The sequence below is a fragment of the Agelaius phoeniceus genome, chromosome 18 (assembly GCF_051311805.1).
Source record: "Agelaius phoeniceus isolate bAgePho1 chromosome 18, bAgePho1.hap1, whole genome shotgun sequence".
Lineage (NCBI taxonomy): Eukaryota > Metazoa > Chordata > Aves > Passeriformes > Icteridae > Agelaius > Agelaius phoeniceus.
The window spans coordinates 13,958,921-13,975,209 of record NC_135282.1 but is presented as its reverse complement, the minus strand read 5'-3'; the positions used below and the strand labels follow the sequence as shown (position 1 = coordinate 13,975,209).

Genomic DNA, 16,289 nt, shown 5'->3' with positions numbered 1-16,289 from the left:
TGCCACCGGAACCGGCCCCGCGCCCCAGCACTGCCCCGGCACCGACACCGACACGGGCACCCGGGACGGCGACCGGGACTGCCGCTGATTCTGGGATCGGCACCGGGCCCGGCAGCGGGACTGGGAATGGGACTGGCACTGACACCGAGACAGGCATCAGCACCGCCAAGGGGATGGGAACTGGGATCGGGATCGGCGCTGGCGCTGGAACTGATCCCGGGACTGGCACCGACACGAGGACAGGGACCGGTAGCGGAACTGGTCCCGGGACTGGCACCGACACGAGGACAGGGACCGGTAGCGGAACTGGTCCCGGGACTGGCACCGACACGAGGACAGGGACCGGTAGCGGAACTGGTCCCGGGACTGGCACCGACACGAGGACAGGGACCGGTAGCGGAACTCGGCACCGGTACCGAGACCGGCACTGAAACCGAAACCGAAAGCAGCACCAGGACTCGGACCTGGACAGGAATCGCGATCCGCACCGGCACCGAGATTGGCACTGGGACCGGAACTGCGAGCAAGACCAATGTTGCGATAGGTACCAGGTCGGGGATAGGAACTGGGACTGGCCAGGTCACCGGGGCCAGCACCAAGACTGGAGCCACCCTGCCCAGCGCACCCCGCTCACGCAGCCTCCTGCCCGGTGCCTTCCCCATTCCCATCCCCTTGAAGCAGCCGGTCCCAGGGGCACCTCCCTCCCCGGAAGCCCCAGGAAGGGCCTGGAGGGGCTCGAGGGGAGCCCTGGGCGGGCCTGAAGGGATCTCTGTTCTTGGAGCAGTGCGGGGAGCGGGGCAAAGAGGACCTCATGCCCTTGGAGGAGCCGTTGGGAAAATAATGAAGGTCCCAAGGGAGCCCTGAAGGGGACCTGTGGGAAGCACTGGGGCCAATCCTGCAGGGCCAAGGGGCTACTGACTGCTCAGGCAGCCCCAGGGAGGGCCAAAGGATGCATCAAAGGGTGCTTGCTCCCTTGTAGCCATCCCTGGGGCAGGCTCTGGTATGTCCAGCCTGTGGAACTGGAAACACTTGGAGGAGGGATCTCAGATCTGCGGGACCTGTTATGGGAGAGAAGTTTCAAGCCCCTGTACTTGATCCTCTCCTCCTGATGTGTGTGTGAACATTTTGGTGGGGTCCATGGGTGCTTGGGTTGCTTGAGGCAGCAGACTTGGCTCCCTCGTCATGGGCTGGGGATGTTGGGCTTTGCCTGCTCCGCGGAGCACCAGAGAGGGCTGGCAGGACCTCGTGATCTTCCCAGGCAGAGTGAGTGCCTGTCCTGCTCATGGCAGGCGTTTGCCTGAGGTGTTCCTCCCCGGCACACCCAGTGCTGAGCTCCAGAGATTACCGAGCACATTCCTGACACCCTGCATCCAGGAACACTCCCGAGACTTGGCCTGGGAGATTGGGTACCTCCCTTCCTTTTCGCAGGATTGTTTCACAGCTGCATCACAGCTGCGTACTTTCTCTGTGCCCATGTTCCTTCTCTGTGCTCTCATCCCTTCTCTGTGCCCGTGTCCTCTCCCTGTGACCATTTTCCTTCTCCATGCCCTCCTCTCCAGCCCTGTTTCCAGTGGCTCCCGGAGGATGAGTCCGGACTGATGAAGAGCTGTCCAAATCCAGCTCCTCAGTGACATCTTGTGCTGGAAATGCTCAGCGCAGGCAGGAGATGGAAAAATTAGTTCCTGCAATTTTTTTTTCCTGCCCTCCCCAGCACTGACATTGCTGTAACCGGCAGTGAAACCACGGGGATTCCCTGAGCTCATTTGTAAGGTTTTCTTTGGGAACATCTTGTCCTTCCACGGAGACAGCCAGGCAGTGGCATAGCCTCTGACGGGGCTGGGTACAAAGCTCTGGAAAAGCATCCACTTCCTTCAAAACATTCCCTGTGCTAACTCTTTTGTGCCATTTAGAGATAATAATAATTCACCCAAAGTTCCTCGCCGTGATGAGACTGCACATATGAACACTTGGGATGCAGTTCAAACCTTGTTTCTCAGCCAATTGCCACAGAGAACATTCCCTTCAAAGGCTCTAATGGCACCAGTCACCCCTGGGAAACACTTGCCTGGTCTTAGCAGGGAAAGCTTCCAAGTGCTGCCTGCTGTGCCAGCAGAGCTGCAGCCCTGCAGCATCCAGCTGGGTGCAAAACCAGGTCTGAGTTTCTGAAGAAACTTTAGTTTCAGACCCAAACTCAGGGATAAAATGTTAAAAAGCCACTTTTGATGGAAGTGAAATCTGATGAGCTTTCTCTCCGGATGGTGGTGCCTGAAGCAGAGAAAATCCCTGAGCTGACAGCCCTGCCAGTGGCAGGGAGACCAACAAGGGATGCTCCAGGCTGCCGTGGGGATCATACCAAGCCCTCGTGGGTCACTGTGGCCTTGCAGAGAACTGACCCCCCAGCTCCCAATCTCCCTTGGCTGTGACATTATGCCCTTGAGGTGCCTGTCCTCACCATGCCCAGGCAGGTGCTGCTGGCACAAAGGGGCTGGTCCCTGCTCATGGTGGCTGCAGCTGGCATGGGAAGCTCAGTCCAGCCCATGGCTGGAACACACATCACAGACACAGCCATGCTGCTCTGTCCCACATGGGGAGCATGGCTGGATAACACAGAGCCAAATCCTTCCTTGGGCACTCTCACCTGCAGCAGCAATGGGAATAAATCCAGGAGAAGCTGTTATGGATGGCTTGAGGAGCTGTAAAATGCGAAGAAACATTTGAATGTGAGACAAATAGGTGAGGAGGGAACTTGGCACAGGAGGAGATGCAATTTAGGAGAGGCCACACCATGCATATTTCATGGGCCAGCCCTCAGTAGAGGCTCCTCTGACACCACAAACCTCACAGATGGAAAGGAGTAACAGCAGCCACTCCCAGCATCTGGGAAGGAGAACAGTGGGATGATTGCTCCTCCTGCCTTGTGGTAGAAGTGGGTCAGGACACAGATCCTGGAAGCTGCTGGCTCTGCTCCCCAGGTGTGGGACCAGCCTTCCTCACCCTCCTCTTCCTCCAGCCCAGTGCTAGGCTAGGGGCAAGCCTACCCCATCCTTGGGGCTGGGGCTCTGTCCTCACTGTCCCACAGCTCTGTGAGCCCTCCAGCCCCACTGCCATGGTACTCTGTGCTTCCAGCATTGCTCCTCTGAGGTTTCCTTGGAGAGTGCTGACTCAGGTCCTCCTCTGTCGGGTGTTTCTCACTGACCATATGCCTGACTTGTGCCCAGCACCTGCGCTACCAAATCACTCCCAGCGCAGGCCAGCCTGCAGGAGGGACACCTGCAGCCCGTGGGAGCAGGCTGGATCCTCACCTGGCATCTGGCTCTGCCACAGGTGTCCCTTGGAGCAGCAGGTGCTGGGGTGGCAGGAGCTGGGTGGGTCAGAGTCTGATGTGGATTCACTAGCAAAACCCAGGAGAAGGTGGACTTCAGGACAGTGCTTCCCAAATTGCAGCCACGTGGGTTCTCATCTTGTAGGGGGTTATTTTTCTTCACAAGAGACTTCATCTCCCTCTGTGCAACTCTTCAGGGAGAACTCCAGATCAACTACTGCCCACTCTGAGGGGATAAACCCCTGTGGGGAGCACAGGAGCTCCCAGCTCCTGTGGGTCTGCTTGGATAATGAGTTGGTGCTCTCTGACTCCGCCCAAGCACCCTGTCAGCCTCAGTGTCACCCTCCTGGGCGTGAATCTGACTTGTGCCACAGTACAGACCACACTCCAGCAGCAGGATGGAGGATCCAGCCTTCCTTCTCACAGCTGGGGAACCAGGGAACTGCATCCTTCCCCTTGCACTTGGTGCTGCAGAGGCTGCAGGAGGTTCAGCTGCTCCAGCAGGATTAGGGGTGATCACTATCCAAGCGTAGCACAGGCAGGTGAGGCTGCAGCACTTGGTGTCCTGCCTCCATGAGAGCAGAGTAGGAGTTTGGGAACTGCTGGTCACCTGGGGAGTCACAGGGTGGCAGCTCCAGGTCCTGGGGCATTCCTTTGGGTTGGGGGCCCTGGAGAGAGCAGCTGAGAGCTGCCACAGACCCTGCAGAAGAAGGAGATGCTGGGTAGCTCCTCTTGCAGCTGATCTCCTGGCCAGCCCAGACCTTGCTCTCTCAGCATGGTTGGGATTTTGAAAGCTGGGCTGTGTTCTGATCCCTGGCATTTTCCACTTGCATCCCAATGGTTTTTGGTGAATCACTTGCAGCCTAAGAAATAAATGTCTTCTTGATTTTTCCTGTGACCTCCTGGGTGCAGCTCAGCAGCCATGAGAAAATACCCAGGTGAATTCCTGTCTCCATAAAGGTCAATGCTATTAAAAAACAATTGCCTCTGAAAGGGACCCTAGGAAATATCCAAGGCAGGGAAAGACACATCAGACTTACCACATCAGTTAATTGTTTCTTTGCACAGTCTTTCTCTTTTTCCATCCACTGGCAGAAGGGAGTCATGTGAGATGTCCCCAAGTGTGCTTGGGGGAAAAGGAATGCCAGTGAAGACCTGAAACAATTTTGCTGCTCTTACAGCTGAGAAAGGATCATGCTGGAAGGTTTCTGTGGAAGTGGGGCCTGGGGAATGGACACGAAAAGCCTTTTTTCCCAGCTGACTCCCTTGGCGGGTGAGTTGTTTACAGAGCCTGGATGCCAGAGTGCCTGGAAGGGAGCCAGCTCTATTTTAGCCCTTTGTAAATGATTTAAAACACCTCATGCTGGGGAAACATTCCAGGAAAGGGGATGCTTGGCTCTTCTTCCTGGGCAGACCAGGGGTGTGCAGGAGATGGCGGGAGGCAGAAGGAGCCAGCCCTGGCAGGAAGAGCAAGAGTGTGTGGTGAGGATGGCTGTGCCCCTCCTGTCCCCCAAGAGCTGCTGCTGAGAACTAAATCAGCTGCTCCTAATCCAGCTGGCCAGAGGCATCCTCCCAAACCCCTCCCAGGTGATGTTCCTAAGGAGCCCCTGTATTTTTTGCAGCCTTTGCCTACCAGGAGCATCCCCTGGGAAGGCCAATGGAGCCAGAGGTCCCAGGTGGCCTGTGGGATCCCAGAGGGTAGGGACAAGGGGCAGAGCTCCCTGCAGCACCTGGGGGCAATCACCCATCATGGGACGGGGACAAGCTCCTGAGGCTGGAGCAGGACAACTTCAACCTCCTTTACCCTTGAGGAGCTGGCTGCTCCTTATTGATTAACATGGTGGCTCATTTCTCTAAAAATAGGCTCTTAATTACTGAGCTTCTGGAAACAGAGCTGTCTCAAAGCAAAACCTGATTGATTCAAGGGCAGCTGTGGCTCCGGTGAGGGCCTGGTGGCCACAGAGCCTGGATGGCCCCTGCCAGAGACAGCTCCTGGCCAGGGAAGGTTTTAGACCTGGTTCAGGTCAGTTGCCAGCTCACAGCTGATGGATATTTGTTTTTTCCAAGTGTCACTTGGTTTTGCTTCTTAACTTTCTGCGTATGTAATTGCAAGCATTGAGCACTGAGAGGCACTTGGACTTCTCTTCCAGTGGAACAAAATGGGAGGAAAAATGTTCACTTTTCCCTAGTGCTCCTGAACTGTGTGTAGAGAAGGGAAAAAGCTTTTCTGCTTTCTTAATTTCTTTTTTTTTTTGGTGTTGTTTCCCACCCTCTTCCTTTACATGGACAAATACTTTTTGGGAACTTTCATGATTTTCCCTTATTCTCCTGTCCCAGAGAAGGTGAGCAAGATCCCAAAAAGGCTGAAAAGAGAGAGAAAAAAAAGAAAATATAGTTGAAAATAGATTTATTTTCTGGCATTGTTTCATCTCTCTGAGTTTGTGTTCTTGTGTCAGGAGTGTCTTGCCATGTCCTGGAGATGGAGAGGGGATATTCAAGAGCCCTGTGGTCCCCCACCCTCCACAAGCACCACAACCTCTGTGCAGCTGAAGTGAGGGGAATACAGGAGCCCTCTGAGACAAATTAAGGAAAAAAAGGGAAGAGAAGCTGCAGTTGCTGGCTGCCAGCACTGCCCCTGCCTCCCTTCCTGGCCAGTGTGAAGGCCATGTGTCACTTGACAGATCAGCTGGACTCTGCTCTCCATCTGCTCTTGTCCAGGCCCATATCTGCTGAGCCTCCCTCCTGCTCCATGTCCCCTGTGGGCTCTGTCTGTGATCCCACCAGTCCCTGCCCCAGGCTGGGATGGGCACCAGGGGATGCTTGGAGAGCTATGAGCATCCAAACCCATGGGTCCTTGCTTGCTGCATGGGCTGCAGATCCTTGCTGACCTACTCATAGGTTTCTTTCACCCTTTATATTTTTATTTCAAGGCTGAATCTTTCACTCTGGTGCTTGTGTGGCTTCATTTTGCACATTCACAGTTTCTTCCAGTTGAAGTTTTACAGGTAATTGTTGTTCTATTTCTAGAGTCCCATACTGTTGTTATCAGTTTTCTAAAGTCCATACCTCCTCAGTGCATTCTTAAGGCTGCAGATCTTCACAGCACAGACTCCTTCATCTGCACATTGTTCTTTCTCAGTTCAGGGCTCCTTCAAGGCTCTCCCTGACTGGCTAACCCACCCCCTTTTATCCCAGTTATCTTCATTAGTCACAGCTGCAGCCCATCAAGGACAACCAGGACCTCCCAGGGCAAAGCCTATATACAGATCTTCAAGTACAATACATTTCCCCCATTTCTTTTACTTACAGAACCAGGTTTTACAAACAATACTTCAAGTACAACACACATATTTCCCCATGACTCAAAGGCCATGTAAAACACACATAGCTCCTTGCTCAAAGGCCATACTCTTTCACAGCTCCTTGACCCAAAGGCCACGTTCTTTCGCAGCTTGTGGAGGCCTTATCTTCTACCAACTATCCGCGGCTCTTGGCAGCCTTTATCTTCTACCAACTATCCACGGCTCGTGGCGGCCTTATCTTCTACCAACTATCCGCGGCTCGTGGAGGCCTTATCTTCTACCAACTATCCGCGGCTCGTGGCGGCCTTATCTTCTACCAACTATCCGCGGCTCTTGGCGGCCTTATCTTCTACCAACTATCACATCAGGGTCACCAATTGTTGTTTTTCTATTTCTAGAACCCCATACTGTTGTTCTTCTATTTCTAGAGTCCATACCTCCTCCGTGCATTCTTATGGCTGCAGATCTTCACAGCACAGACTCTTTCTTCTGCATGTTGTTCTTTCTCAGCTCAGGGCTCCTTCAAGGCTCTCCCTGACTGGCTAACCCACCCCCTTTTATCCCAGTTATCTTCATTAGTCACAGCTGCAGCCCATCAAGGACAACCAGGACCTCCCAGGGCAAAGCCTATATACAGATCTTCAAGTACAATACATTTCCTCTACTATAGGTAATTTTTTAATTCTTTACCCAAGGAAGTATCAAAGGGAGCATCCCTCCTCAGAGGGATTCATGCTATGGCATCCACAGGGAAGGTTCACCTTGAGGAGCCCCATTCCTGCTGTCCCACAGCTGTGACAGCCACCGCAGAACGGGAGAGCACAGGACACAGCTCCTCCAGAGCTCTGGAGGATGTTCCACCAGGAACAGCCAGGGGACACTGGGCCTAAGGACAGCAGTGCTGGCAGCTATCACCAGAACTCACACCTTCACTCTGTGAGAACTCCAATAACTTTTCAACATTACCAGCCAAATTTCAGCAGATTTTCTAGGGACAGGAGAAGGCAACACTCCCAAGTCCCTGTTCCTCAAGCTGGCAACACAACAGCTTTCCACTGGAATGACAGAATTTTTTTTAATGCAGGCCAAATCATTTTCTCTCATTAGAGCTGCTGATACAGCTGGAAGAAGTGAGCTCTCTCCAAAACTTCATCTGCCAGTGAGGGGCAGCAATCCCCCAGAAAATCTTGGGGTCTTTGGCTGCCCCAGCTTCTTGTCCCTCTGACTGTGGCTCTTTGCACTGGAACTTGGAAAGAAAAATATTCTGGGATGGAAAATTTCAAACCTAAAGGGTAAAGTTGGACAAAATCCAGGTGAGACTTGGCAGAGAGACCCAGCAAAGGTTGTTCCTTGTGCTGACATTTTTGTTCTGTGCTTTGGAGAGCCTCCCTGCAGCTCTGTTCTGGCCAGGTCAGGCTCTGCTCGTGTAAGAGGTGTTGTTAACACATCACATGTGACCTTCTCTGGGTTTTCCCTATTTATTTATTTATTTATTTATTTATATTCTCTGGAACTGTGAATATTTCAGAAGCAGACACTGCAGTGGTCATACATCCTGTGGGGATGGCTGTCCCATCAGCCCACCCCACTCCCAGAGGTAGCCCAGAGGCTTTGATCCTCTGGCTGCCTGTCCACAGCAGACACTGCACATCTGTGGTGGCACCAGAACACCCCGACACAGCCCAGCTAAATCACCTGATGGAAATGAGGAGCTGGGATCTTGTTGAAGCTCTGGTTATTGGAAACCAAAAGCAAAGAGTGACTCTGTATCTGTGCTGGCTCTGGGGTGCACATGAGGGTGCTTTGAACAAGGGACATACTGGAGACTGCTGTGACTCCTCTCTCCTGTGAATTCTTCCACTCAGGTCTTGCCAGAGCGTGCAAACCCATCCCTGCAAGGTTGGAGGAGCTCTGCAGAAGGACCTTCAAGGGCTGTGCTGAGTCCTGGGCTCCCCTGTACCAGGAAGGACCCCACAGCACTCCTTGGGGAGGCCATGAGTCACTGAGAAAGTCTCCAGGTGCTGAGGCCAAAGGCCTCAAAATTCACCTGTGGAGAAACAGGAAGATTAGATCTGACTCATTCCAAGGGTTTAAACCATTTTTGTGTTACTAAAAAGATGTCTTTATGCTCTAGTTTTTGTGGTTGGTTTTTTTTTTTTTAAGAAAGACAGCAAATTCAAGGTAAAAAAAGCAATTTGAAGACAATCTGCTTTGCTGTTGTCCAGGTTTAGAGCAAATTTGGGAGAGAATCCTCCAAAGGAGCTCCAGTAGGAAAGCAGATCCAATCGGCCCCTCCCCCCAACTGGTCCGGGAGAAAATACCTCCTTGGAGAAAAGTGGAAAAAACCTGTTTATTAAACAATAAAACCTAAACAATATCAAACAATAAAATCCCTTGCCACTCCAAAAGAGATGACAAACTGAGAAAGTCCCTCCCCGGGTTGCAGCTGAGCTCACTCAGTCTCTGATCAGTCCCTCCGGTGCTGGAAATGTCGCAGGCCAGGCCCGGCCCGGTGGGCCACAGGTGCAGCTGCCGATGCTCCCCTGGGTGTTCAGTCCAGAGCAGGTTTCAAGAGGTCCAAGGAAAAAGGAAAAAAACAAAAGTCTGGGGAACTTCTTTGCCTCAGCTAGCTAAAACTAACTAAAAGCAAAGGAGAGCTCTGTCCCGTTGTCTGTCCATCTGCAGGCAACCACAGTCCAGGAGCAAGAATGTGGAGAAGTGAGTGCAGTGTCTGAAAACAAACTGCCGCTTCTCCTCTCCCCCCACTTCACTCTCTGGAACACTCTTAAAGGTGCAAAACTTATTATTAAACATAAACAGAATGAGACAATTGGGGATAAAAGCATCATATAGTCAACCCAGGACAGCTGTAAATTTGGAGAAGTTATCAGTAAATTTGATGTGGGGTTGCTGTCCTCTCCTTCCCTCCAGGGAGCACTGTGGCATCTCCTTTCCCCTGGTTTTCTCTGTTCCAGAGAGAACGGATTTGTGTTTGTTACCCAGAAACAGAAATAAAGCTCCAACAACCTGCCTGTGCAGGTCTCTTGTTCCCTGCTTTTCTGTGTGTTCCTTCCTCAAGAGGATGATGAGAGGCCAGAAACACACCAGGGCCTGTGCATGGTCAGGAAGGGACTGCTCATCCCTAGGCAGGTGGATGTGCTTTGTTCCCAGAGCAGAGGTGCTTAAAGCACTATGATGCAGAAGCGATCCTCATTAGATGGTCCTGCCCCTCCATGGGTCACATCACCCACCCGTGACAGCAGCATAGCTTGGACATGACTTTGGGTGGAGCATGTGGTGGTGGTAGCAGTTCCTGCCTGTTCTGTGTTGAGGGGACACCGGGAGGGTCAGCTGGGGCTGGCTCTGGGTGGATATGCTGGTGGAGCTGCTGGAGAGAGTCCAGAGGAGGCCCTGGAGCTGCTCCAAGGTCTGGAGCCCCTCTGCTCTGGAGCCAGGCTGGGCTCCAGAGAGAGCTCAGAGCCCCTTGCAGGGCGTAAAGGGGCTCCAGGAGAGCTGGAGAGGGACAGGGGACAAGGGATGGAGGGACAGGACCCAGGGAATGGCTCCCACTGCCAGAGGGCAGGGCTGGATGGGATATTGGGAATGAGGAATTGTTCCCTGGCAGGGTGCACAGGCCCTGGCACAGGTGCCCAGAGCAGCTGGGGCTGCCCCTGGATCCCTGGCAGTGCCCAAGGCCAGGCTGGACATTGGGGCTGGGAGCAGCCTGGGACGGTGGAAGGTGTCCCTGCCATGGCACGGTGGGAGGTGTCCCTGCTCGGGACGGTGGCCCTGGGTGGCTTTGCGGGCCCTGAGGCTTGCCCGGGTCTCGTGGCGGGAGCGGCGCGCGGAGGGGCCGGGGGGGGGGGGGGGTGAGGGCGCCTCTCGGCCGCTGGGTGGCGCTGCGGGCCCGTCCCGGGAACGCCGCGAGCTGCGGCGGCCCTCAGGCCTCCGGTCCCGCTGTCCCTGCCCCTCAGGCCCCTCAGGCCCCTCAGGCCCCTTCGGTCCCGCTGTCCCTGCCCCTCAGGCCCCTCAGGCCCCTTCGGTCCCGCTGTCCCTGCCCTTCAGGCCCCTCAGGCCCCTCAGGCCCCTCAGGTCCTGCTGTCCCTGCCCCTTCCCTTTGGGGGGTCTTCATCCCCAGCCCAGGGTTTGGCCCACTCTGGAAGCGGCTGCTCTAGTGAATTTTTCCTGCCTCAGCCCCGCAGGCTCCTCCAGCCTTTGCCCCGCTCTCCCCCCACCCCACCCCTCCCCTCAGCACAGTGCTGGGGGCCCTCCAGTTCTCATGAAAACTCCAGTTATGCAGCTGCTCTCTAAGAAACTCCAGTTATTCAGCTGTTCTCTAGCCGAGGTGTCCTGGCACCTATCTCCCAGCCTGAGCCCAGATTCTTCAAGCAGCAGGGTGACCAGTGGGCAGGGGTGTTCAGCTGTCCCACAGTGTGGGTGGAATTTGTGAGGTGTCAGGGACTGAACAAGGTCCCCAAAGAGCCCCAGGATGGGTGTCCCAGGTGGGTGGCACTGAGGTTGCCTTTGGGTGCCTGCAGCAATTCACTCGCTGCCTGCCTGCACCAGGACTCCTGCAGGGTGCTGGGAGGGCCAGGTGGGCTGGGGACATCTGGGTTGTCCCCTATTCATATGCTGTGGGACATGGCAGCTCTCTGAATGAGCCCTCCTCCTCTGCCTGTTGCTGTCCAGCCCCAGCAGAGCCAGTGCCCACGGGGGATGGTGGGGGTGCTGGGGAGCAGGGTGAGCACATGCAGGGCTGTGCAGTGTGTGCGTGTGCGTGTACCCCTGGAGGTGCATGCCAGGGGGATTCGGGCAGAGAAGGGTGTTTATTGGGGTACACAAGTGTCCAGTGGGTGGCAGGAGGAAGGGGTGTGTGTGTGGAGCAGTGGTCAGAAAGACCAAGGTGGGTCCACCAGCCCTGTTCCTGCTCTACCCCAGGAGTGCCCAGCTGGTGCTGGGCTCCCCCGAAAGGCTCCTCTCCAGGTTGACCCCTCAGACACCTCGTCCTGGCACAGCTGGCAATGGAGTTTTATTGCTGCTCTTGAGAGCTGCTGTGGAGAGATCCTGGGAGGAGCTCCCAGCCCATCCGTCACATACTGACATGGCATTTATGGAGAGCCTGAAGCAACAAATTCTCCCTGGGACATGTGTGGTTGTCGGTGTCAAGGATGGGCAAAATTCCCTTAACCCCTGCAATGTGCCTGCTTCCTTCTGGCACCCACAGGACCCCTTTCCTGAGAAGTGGACCCCAGAGTCCCCTTGGCCACACTGCAATGTGCCCATCTGCCAGCTGGCCTGTGTCTCAGATGGACAGGGGTGGGTGCAATCATGTTTGAGTGTCCGCCAGGACAGGCACAGCTCCCTCCCACAACCTGGCTCTCTGGTGCCAGAGATTAGTGGGGCAGCAGTTTGCTTTTACAGACAAGGTGGTGGCATCTGGAGTGCTGCACCCTGCTGTGCTCCCCAGTACCAGACAGATGCTGGTTACTGGGCTGACTCCAGGGAAGAGCTGTGATTAAACCACTCATGAGAGAAGCTGTGCTCTCTGCCCTTGGAGGTATCCCAAAGCCTGTGGGCTATAGCCCAGAGAATCCAGCTTTAGGTGACCCTGCCTGAGCAGGGATGGCACTGCATCATCTCCAGAGGTCCCCCAACCTCAGAGAGCTCCGAGTCAGTCATGAGAGTGTTGAGGTGTGGAACAATGGGGCAAATGTTCAAGGCCAGAGAACAAAGAGAAATAAGAATCCAGCTTTTTTTTCTTTTGGAAGCATCTCTAGTTGCAGAGGATGGACAGCAATGAAGGGAAAACCTAGATGGTGGTGGAAGATGGAAGAGAACTAAAGTCCCAGACCTCCTTTAGCTGTCCAGCATCACCAGAGGAGACCAAAGGGAAATGTGGCCTGTTCCCAAATAAAGCAGCAATTCAGGTGCAGTCTCATATTTCTCCACACATAAGCAGATCCTGGCAACAAAAAATATGATAAACAATATTTGTTTGTCCAAAATTTGGCAAATTTTTCCATGAAGGGTGTTGGGATTCTGATGAAACCTGGTTTTATCATGACATTTTGCTCTGTGAGAAAGCTCTTTTTGGCTGTGCCCAACACTGTGTGTTGCTCAGTAGAGCACAGACAGCCTGACAACAATTTGGCTGCTAAAACTTCTAAAAATAAAAGCCATCCTTTTTTCTTTCTTTTTTTCCTCTCTGAAGAAATGTTGCAACATCACACCTTCTTCCCAGTACAAACTGTCAAACCTCTTCAGGCTGAGGGGCTGTGCATGACACTGAACTCCGAGATTGTGTCATTCTGGTTTTCTGCAGTATTTTGTTCTCAAAATGGGGTATTTTCTCTGGTCTTGGCAGAAAAAAAGGAGGAAATAAAAGGTCATGGGGTGGATTCAAACACTTTTTGCTGTTTGGGGCTGCCCAAAGAGGAGCATTCGGGGGGCTCTTCTGGAATTGTCTGCTCTGATGAGGAGGTGGAGGTGGAGCTGGAGCTCACCCCTCTGCTCTCTGGGGTAGGGGTGTTTCCTGGTGGTCTGTGCTGAACTGGTTTGAACTGGGAGCTCTATCCTGCAGCATGCCCCCTCACTGCAGCAGGGCAGCTGCCCAAGGCTCCCCTCACGCTGTCCCAGGGCTGAGTGAGAGCTGACACTGCTGCTGGTCATTGCTCAACAGCCAGGAGAATTCAGAGTGGGGCTGCAGTGCATGAACCAGAGTTAAATAACAATAAAAGACCATTTTCATCTGAATATGTATCTGTATATATCTATATCTATATCTAATCTCTATATCTATATCTATATCTATATCTATATCTATATCTATATCTATATCTATATCTATATCTATATCATCTATCTGTATCATCTATCTATATATTTAACAACACTTTACACAAAGCCATGCACCTCCCATCACCTGAAATATCCAATTAAGAGGAATTGCTTTCACTTGTAGATGTTTTGAAGAAGCCGCTACCCTCCTTCCCATGGGAAATGTGGCACTACTGAGTGTCAGACTGGGGTTGGAGGTCCCTGGTGTCTTGGGCATCCACAGAGGTGTCACCCCTGTGTTTGGACATGGACATGGCCACCAGTCATGCTGTAGGAAAACAAAAGGCATCCAGACCACGAGAACAGCCCTGCCACCCCCCACGCCCCTGCTCTCACCCCCCTAGCTTTGCTTGGAGCACCTATTGCTCTCAGTTTTACCCATTTCCCATGTTTTCACTGATTGTACTTCACTGCTTGTTCCTGGGAATGCACCAGGGTCTTTGCATAATGAATCATATCCATAGTTTCTTCCTCCATTAGACCAAATACCCTGGCAAGGAGGGAAATTAGATCACCCTGACATAATTTTTTCCTGGTAGAGTTGTGTTGGCTGGTTTTTATTCTTTATTTTTATCACATATTGGTACTTACAAATGGATTGTTCAATAATTTGTTCCTAAATTTTTCAAGGAACTGAAGACAGCTTGGCTGATCTGTAACTCCCCAAACGCTTAATTTCCTTTATTTATGTATTTTTATTTTTCACAGAAAAAATGCTTTTCCTGCACTTCCCCAGGATTCCCTAAGCCTTCAAAATTTGTCACAATCTGCTACTAATTGTTCAGAGGTTGCTTACATTTTCCAGGATGATTTCTCTTGTCTCCAGACCAGTCAGTGCACTGAGCTTCTCTTGTTACTGTTGATGGCTCTGGGCACTGGTTAGAGGCTTGCACTGTGCAGTCATGGTGAGGAAGTCACTGTTTGTATTTCTGTGTCATCCCTTTGGTTCTTTCCATCACAAGACACGAATGCTGACTCATTTTTCTTTTCATTGCACTTCCAGTATATTTTTGGAACTTATTTCCTTTCCTTTTATGCCCCTCACTGTCTGTAACTCTCTCTGCTCCTTACCCTGTCTCAGATTCTGCCCCCATACTCTTGAGCTTTCCCTTTATACTCACCCTTATACCCTCATTCCCATTTTTATAGGATTCCTTTTTGATTTTCAGGACACTAAAGTGCTCTTGATGCAGCAATATTGGCCTTTTACTGTTGTCCTGTGGTTCCTCTGCAGCAGGAAGTTTAGCTGCTGTGCACCTCATATACTCTCTTTTAGTAACTTCCCCCAGTCCAGTACTTCGGAATTTTTCCTTGAGATGTCCTCCTGAAGGATGCTGCTGGTGGAAAAGCATCCCTCCGAGTTTGTTCTGTTCATGTTTGTGCAGCCACCTGTCTTTTTGTGGATTCTCTTTTAATTTCAAAACTGATGAACTGCTGTTGGTGGTGGCTCTGCCCCACAGGGCCCAACTGGTCCTTCCATACTTGTCAGAGGCTGGAAAAGCTGCTCCCATCCTACCTCCCCAGGACAGCACTTTGGAATAAAAAAAAGTATCCAGAGAACTTTCCAAATGATCTTTGGGTGGGCTGTGTCCTCCTGCATTTGTTTGTGTGATGGAATGTCAAAATGGGGTGGTGTAGACATAATTATTGCTGTTTATTCAGCCAAATACTCACTGAATGGAGCCTTAACTTGAGAATAATTGCAGATAAAATGAAGCTATATTTTTGATGAATAAATTGTTCTTCTTTCAAATGTGCTCAATTTGAGGTTTAGTGCTATGATAAATCTTCACTAACTTCTCTTCCTGAGAGAAGCAGCAGCAGGGAGGGAATGTGCCCAGCCCAACGTGGGACAGATGGTCCAAGCAGTGATCCTGCAGGGAAGTGAAGCACCCTCCCTCTGCAGGGAGCAATGGGGACCTGCCAGGTCTGAGCCTGAACATGGGAGGGAGAGTGGGAGGGCAGGAGGGACGGGTTAAAGAGTGGTTATCACCACAGGAAATGTAACCCAAAATGCCACACTTCTTCTCTAGCCAGAGTCAGTCTGCCCATCCATCCATCCATCCATCCATCCATCCATCCATCCATCCATCCATCCATCCATCCATCCATCCATCCATCCATCCCTCCCTCCCTCCCTCCCTCCCTCCCTCCCTCCCTCCCTCCCTCCATGAACTGCGTTTGCATGGCCAGGTTTTGGTACCAGGGAGGCTCCAGGGGTGGCTGCTCTGAGAAGCTGCTGGAAGCCTCCTCCATGTCCAGCAGAGCCAATTCCAGCTGGCTCCAGGATGGACCCATCACTGGCCAAGGCCGAGCCCAGTGGTGACAGTGGTAGCAGGACTTGTGACCCTGTGGGTGACCCTCAGAGAGCAGCCTGATCCTGAAGGACTGACCTGGTGGAGGAACCCACGCTGGAGCAGGAGAGCAGTGGCGGGTCCTCCCCCTGGGGAGGAAGCGGTGGCAGAGGCAATGGGAGACCCAGTGTGATGGGGACCACAACCCCCTCCACCTGCCCTGCTGGGGGGAAACAGGTGTAGAAATTGGGTGTGAAGTTGAGCCCAGGAAGAAAGGAGGGGTGGGTAGAAGGTTTAAGATTTGGATTCATTTCTTATTGCCCTACTCTGATTTGATTGGCAATAAATCAGATTTTCCCCAATCAAGTCTGTTTTGCCTGTGATGGTAATGGGTGGGTGATCTCTCCTTGCCTTTGTCTCAACCCAGAAGCCTTTTGTTGTATTTCCTGTCCTCTGTCCAGCTAAAGAGGGCAGTGATGGAGAGGTTTTGGTGGGCACCTGGTGTCCAGATGGAGGCAACCCACCACAATCTGC

General features: G+C 52.6%; 1 long non-coding RNA gene across 2 annotated transcripts; it reads left to right on the top strand.

Annotated features, from left to right (window-relative positions):
- The first annotated feature begins 27 nt into the window (after positions 1-27).
- LOC143695440 (uncharacterized) lies at positions 28-9,674 on the top strand. 2 transcript variants are annotated; one of them, XR_013184613.1, is made up of 2 exons: positions 28-7,937; positions 8,490-9,674. It is a non-coding gene; the product is annotated as an uncharacterized LOC143695440 (long non-coding RNA). The 2 variants fall into 2 exon arrangements; XR_013184612.1 differs by having other exon boundaries at positions 8,153-9,674.
- Positions 9,675-16,289: the final 6,615 nt, after the last annotated feature.